At 38.7% G+C, this 7,016-nt stretch overlaps 1 long non-coding RNA gene across 1 annotated transcript; it reads left to right on the top strand.

The window, feature by feature from the left end:
- The first annotated feature begins 6,179 nt into the window (after positions 1-6,179).
- LOC149620803 (uncharacterized) lies at positions 6,180-6,626 on the top strand. Its single transcript, XR_016375298.1, has 3 exons — positions 6,180-6,298; positions 6,363-6,512; positions 6,590-6,626. It is a non-coding gene; the product is annotated as an uncharacterized LOC149620803 (long non-coding RNA).
- The last annotated feature ends 390 nt before the right edge of the window (positions 6,627-7,016 follow it).

Raw genomic sequence — 7,016 nt, 5'->3', positions numbered from 1 at the left:
GCTAAGGCGGCTAAACGCCAAGTACCCGAATTGCAGGTTACTCTATGGTCAAGTAAAACTAGTAATAATTGACGAAATTTCAATGGTTGGAGCGAAAGTGTTTAATCGGGTAAACGCTAGGTTACAAGAGATTATGGGTTGTCCTGATTATTTTGGTGGTGTGTCTGTCGTTCTAGTTGGAGACTTTAACCAATTGAGACCAGTTAGCGATTATTTCGCATTTCAAGGTCAAAGTGAGACAGATAATCCTTACGCGTCGTTAATTGGTAACCCAATATGGGAGCAATTTGAATTTGCCGAACTTGAGGAAATTATGAGACAGAGAGATGATAAAATATTTGCTGAAGCTTTAAATAGAATGGCTGTGGGAAGTATGACTCAAAATGATATTGATTTCTTTAGTAGTCTGGAGGTAACGCCTGAGCGTGTACACCCAAAATAAGCGATACATCTTTTCGCCACTAACGCGGAAGTAAACCAATTCAATCAAAATAAGCTTTTAAACATGAATACGGAAAAGGCTGTTTCGGTTTCAGTAGATGTTGTCAATGGTGATCTTAGTAGTGAAGTTAAAAATAACATACTTTCCCAAGTTGAAAAGTTAGCAACGTCTGATACGTATGGTCTGCCCAAACAATTGACTCTTGCGTGTGGCGCGAGATATATGATGACCAACAATGTTGACACCTCTGACGGACTAACTAATGGCGCGACCGGTTGGTTAAGAAAGATAGAGTACGGCACAAATAGGCTCGGGGATAAAATCCCGTTCAGGGTATGGATTCAGTTTGACGATCCCAAAGTTGGGAAAATGTTGAGGCAAAAATGTCATGGTTTATATTTGAATAGTAATATTAACGCTTCGTGGACGCCTGTTGAAAAGGTAATCAAGTCGTTTAATAGAAAATGGAGACAAAATAATGCCTCAGTTTCTAGGAAACAATTGCCTTTGGTTGTTTCTGAGGCCATTACGATACATAAAAGTCAGGGTGATACTTACTCGTCGGTAGTGGTTCATTGTAAGGTTACAAAAAAATTTGAAAGAGCGCATTTATATGTGGCTTGTAGTAGAGCAAAAACCGCTTCCGGTTTATATATTGATGGAAAATTTAAAGTTCCTAATTCGCCCAAAAACAACCTAGTAGAATTGGAACTTAAGAGGTTGCGAGACACAAAAAGCATCGAACTACCTTTCTTGCATGGTCCCCTTTACATTTATGTACATAACGTGCAGTCTTTAAATGCTCATTTAGAAGATGTTTTAGCAGACAATGTAATAATGAAAAGTCAAATGTTATGTTTTGTTGAAACGTGGAAAAAAGAGACGGACGATTTTAGAGTGCCATCTTTTAAGGAAGTAGGTGGTATTTACTTGCCAAGTACGGCACGCAGAGTTGCTTTTGGTTCGTCCATATATTTAAGAGACACGCCTGAAAACGAAGTTAAAGAGATAGATACTAGAGTTTTACGAAGCGACATTCCTGTTAGAAATTCTCACGTGGAACGTTGCTGGTTAGATGTTTACATAGAAGGAGAACTTATATCTGTGGTATTGTTGTACAAATCTCCCTTAGGAAGTTTGAGAACTGTGTTTGAGGACTTTAACCCTTTGTTTGATATGAAATATGAATCGTCTATTCCAACAGTTGTGGTTGGAGATTTCAATATTAACTTTTTAAAGAGCCAAACGGCACTGAGAATGTTCCTTGATTTATTTGGAATATCTCTTTTGCCGGGTCTAGAACAAAAGTATTCGACTGACTATCATTGTCAATTGGATTTGGCGTTTGGTAACCAACTTTTTCGAGACCGATACGAAGCATGATATAGAGAGTCTTATTATTCTTACCACAAGGGTATTTGCATTTTTAAAAGAACATAGTTTGAAATAGAAAAATTTATATAAAGCAAGGTGGAGCTCCAGTGCGCCCCTTATTGACGACCTTTCTATTGTACATTGGGTTTAGCTTGTTAGGGTAAGCTTCAGGTCCTCCCTTATGCATTAAGTCTCATTGTTACCTACCTACGGCAAGGTGAAATGCTTATGTATACAGGGTGTTTCTGGAAAGTCTGGCACAAATTAACAGGCATGTTCCTTGAGTCAAAAGGAGTCCGAAAGGTCCTATGACGTTTTGGGGTAAAGCGCTCCGTTGCGACGTTATGGGCTCTCAAAAGTAGGCCGAAAAACAAGGAGATTTTGCAGAATTATAGCACTAGTATTGTGGTTTTGACCCAATTGTTTTCGATTATTGAGCATAAGACAATGATCGAAATAAGTTCAAACCTAGTGGAAGACCGTGAACGTGTTAAACGGCCAAAACCGTTAATCCCTTTGTTTTCATTAGTGATTGTAATTTAAGGTAAGGAAAGTAGCTCAGATATCGGTTACTTGTTTGTTCAGATGTACTGGTAACTGACCAGTCTTTTATTCTTTATTTCAATTACTTTTACAATAATTCGAATGAAACCCTTAACCTTTACAATAATTCGAATGAACCCCTTAACCTTTTCAATAATTCGTATGAAACCCTTAACCTTTACAATAATTCGAATGAACCCCTTAAATTTTAGAATAAATCGAATCGAACCCATTATTTTTACAATAATCTGAATCGAACCCAATAATTTTACAATAATTCGAATCGAACCCATTACATTTACAATAATTCGAATCGAACCCATTACATTTACAATAATTCGAATTGAACCCATTACATTTACAATAATTCGAATTGAACCCATTACATGTACAATAATTCGAATGAACCCCATTACATTTACAATAATTCGAATGAACCCCATTACATTTACAATAATTCGAATGAACCCCATTACATTTACAATAATTCGAATGAACCCCATTACATTTACAATAATTCGAATGAACCCCATTACATTTACAATAATTCGAATGAACCCCATTACATTTACAATAATTCGAATGAACCCCATTACTTTTACAATAATTCGAATCGAACCCCATTACTTTTACAATAATTCGAATCGAACCCCATTACTTTTACAATAATTCGAATCGAACCCCATTACTTTTACAATAATTCGAATCGAACCCCATTACTTTTACAATAATTCGAATCGAACCCCATTACTTTTACAATAATTCGAATGAAACCCAATTACATTGTTCTACAAAAATTGTTCAAAATGGGCACCATCAACGTTTAAGCAAACTTGCGCGCGTCTTTTGAAAGATTCACGAACACGTTCGAAGATTTCTGGCGTGTTACGGATGATATCACATCCTCAATTATCCTTTGTCGTAAGTCTTCGACATCGCGAACTTCACTTCGGTATACCAAGTCCTTGAGATGGCCCTAAAGAAAAAAATCGCGTGGGTTGAATACGGGAGATCTTGCTGGCCACGCAACAGTTCCGACTCGACCTATCCACCTCCGGGGAAACGCGACATCAAGATATGCTCTAACATGATGACTAAAATGGGGCGGTGCCGCGGTGCGCCATCGTGCATGAACCACATTATTTGTCGCAGTCGTAACGGTACGTCCTCTAAAAGCTCCGGTAAATTGTCTCGCGGAAAGGTCAAGTACGCCTCCCCATTTAACCTCGGTTGCAAAAAATAAAGTCCAATTAAATGATCTCCTACAATTCCGCACCAGACGTTCAAACTAAACTGAACTTGATGTTTCATGACAGTGGTCGCATGCGGGTTTTGTTGCTTCCACTCGTGATAGTTATGTAAATTAAGTATCCCGTCACGCGAGAAATTGGCCTCGTCGGAAACTAGCAAAGTACGCGGAAAGTCTAAGTCATTTACCAGTGCCACAAACCACTGGCACAAATCGACCCGTCTCGGATAATCAGCTTCGTTTAAAGCTTGTACCTTTTTCAAATGGTATGAGTGGAACTGATGTCCTTGAAGGATTTTCCAGACGAGTACATGGTTAACGCCCAATTGTCGTGCGACGTTCCTGGTACTGGTTGTTGGATCATCTTTGAAAATTGTCAAAACGGTGTCCTCTACATCCTCGGGAACAATCGCTGCACGAGGTTCAGGTCCCGACGGTTGAAGTTTCCCGGTTTCTCTCAAGCGTCGTTGAGGAAAGTGCTTCTGGTATAAGCGCCTAGCTTCCACCTCATTTCCCCGAGCCAGCTCATAAATAAGATGCATATCTGAGTACTCTGCATTCATGAATTAGACCATGATTAGTTCCAGATAAGCTTCCAAATGTGCACATCAGAAGTTGTTGTTGTAGGTTTTTTACAGACTGGTTAACCTTAACGTGCTTCATGGCGTAAAAGTAATGGGGTTCGATTCGAATTATTGTAAAAGTAATGGGGGTTCATTCGAATTATTGTAAATGTAATGGGTTCAATTCGAATTATTGTAAATGTAATGGGTTCAATTCGAATTATTGTAAATGTAATGGGTTCAATTCGAATTATTGTAAATGTAATGGGTTCAATTCGAATTATTGTAAATGTAATGGGTTCAATTCGAATTATTCTAAATGTAATGGGTTCATTTCGAATTATTGTAAATGTAATGGGTTCAATTCGAATTATTGTAAATGTAATGGGTTCAATTCGAATTATTGTAAAAATAATGGGTTCGATTCCAATTATTGTAAAAATAATGGGTTCGATTCGATTTATTGTAAAAATAATGGGTTCGATTCGATTTATTGTAAAAATAATGGGTTCGATTCGATTTATTGCAAAAATAATGGGTTCGATTCGATTTATTGTAAAAATAATGGGTTCGATTCGATTTATTGTAAAATTTAAGGGGTTCATTCGAATTATTGTAAAGGTTAAGGGTTTCATACGAATTATTGTAAAGGTTAAAGGGTTCAATCGAATTATTGTAAAGGTTAAGGGTTTCATGCATTCGAATTATTGTAAAAGTAATTGAAATAAAGAATAAATGACTGGTCAGTTACCAGTACATCTGAACAAACAAGTAACCGATATCTGAGCTACTTTCCTTACCTTTAATTACAATCACTAATGAAAACAAAGGGATTAACGGTTTTGGCCGTTTAACACGTTCACGGTCTTCCACTAGGTTTGAACTTATTTCGATCATTGTCTTATGCTCAATAATCGAAAACAATTGGGTCAAAACCACAATACTAGTGCTATAATTCTGCAAAATCTCCTTGTTTTTCGGCCTACTTTTGAGAGCCCATAACGTCGCAACGGAGCGTTTTACCCCAAAACGTCATAGGACCTTTCGGACTCCTTTTGACTCAAGGAACATGCCTGTTAATTTGTGCCAGACTTTCCAGAAACACCCCGTATACAAGGTTAGGCATCATGGTAGGGGCGCCTATGGAGCCGCCTGTTGCTTTAAGGGTCTAAACTACGAGAAATAGGCTTGGGACCCTTGGCTAAGAAACCCACATATGGCTTGGGATCCTGTACTAAGAAACCTACTTTAGGCTTGGGATCCTGTACTAAGAAACCTACTTTAGGCTTGGGATCCTGTACTAAGAAACCTACTTTAGGCTTGGGATCCTGTACTAAGAAACCTACTTTAGGCTTGGGATCCTGTACTAAGAGACCCACTTTAGGCTTGGGATCCTGTACTAAGAGACCCACTTTAGGCTTGGGATCCTGTACTAAGAGACCCACTTAAGGCTTGGGATCCTTGACTAAGAGACCCACTTAAGGCGGCCATATAAGTTTGGTATTAATCCATTTAAAAATATGGTATATTTTATGAGTAGCCTAGAGGATTTGTGTAGTTAATGAATACCCTAGAGGTTATGCGTAGTTCATGAATACCCTAGAGGTTATGGGTAGTTCATGAATACCCTAGAGGTTATGCGTAGTTCATGAATACCGTAGAGGTTTTGCGTAGTTCATGAATACCCTAGAGGTTATGCGTAGTTCATGAATACCCTAGAGGTTATGCGTAGTTCATGAATACCCTAGAGGTTATGCGTAGTTCATGAATACCCTAGAGGTTATGCGTAGTTCATGAATACCCTAGAGGTTATGCGTAGTTCATGAATACCCTAGAGGTTATGCGTAGTTCATGAATACCCTAGAGGTTATGCGTAGTTCATGAATACCCTAGAGGATATGCGTAGTTCATGAATACCCTAGAGGATATGCGTAGTTCATGAATGCCCTAGAGGATTGGAGTGATTCATGAATGCCCTAGAGGATTGGAGTGATTCATGAATGCCCTAGAGGATTGGAGTGATTCATGAATGCCCTAGAGGATTGGAGTGATTCATGAGTAACCCTACAGCATTGGTTTAGTTCATGGGTAACCATGGAGGACAAGGTCAACGAAATTGTAAACAAGGTATTTAATAGTGATAATTAGTTAATGGAGATAATCGTTGAGGTGATTTATTGTGGTTCTTCAGAAAATACGTCGGCAAATATATCTCAAGGCTTATCCTTAGGCTTAATAAAGGTGAAATACAACTCTGAAAACGTTAAAATGGTTGCGTCAGATGACTGAGATCTGGAGCGGCAACTGTGGGTTCATGTAAAGGCGAACCACTGAACAAAGTGTAAGTGTTGCACCAAGTTTCATAGGTTTGGTGAAGAATGGAGCAATTTTGTATAGCGTACTTTAAAAATGTATTAGGTATGGCGAAGCGGAAATGGCTGAATAATCGGCAACAATTCTATAGTCCTAGACGAAAATCCCCTTTTTTCGGCAAAACGCCGCCGAGGTGATTTTGAAAATGTTCCTGGCGTCGTTATCTGCCGTTGGTAACACTGCAGCGTCCTCAAAAGTTGGCCAACGCTCAAAGCGGAAGTTGGACTTCGCCGCAATTTATCGAATAGAACTATAGTTCTAGCACCTTCAATGTTATGGGAGCACCAAGTAGAGCAATACAAGGGCGGGCTGCATAGCGGTCTAGCAGTGGAAATACAGAAAGGAGAAAAACTTAACGCCAAGAGGCAGAGTTTTCCTATTTTGTGGAACTGGAGTCGTCTTGGTCTTTGTTATCTGAAACGTACAGCGCCAATACACTTATGTAATAGTTTCGAAAAAACGAAACTTTAAG

This window comes from Phalangium opilio, unplaced genomic scaffold, assembly GCF_054372755.1.
Source record: "Phalangium opilio isolate 3A_F unplaced genomic scaffold, DU_Popi_V2 ptg000209l_1, whole genome shotgun sequence".
NCBI classification, from domain to species: Eukaryota; Metazoa; Arthropoda; class Arachnida; order Opiliones; family Phalangiidae; genus Phalangium; species Phalangium opilio.
Note: the sequence above shows the minus strand (reverse complement) of the source record. Positions and strands in the feature narration are given on the sequence as shown.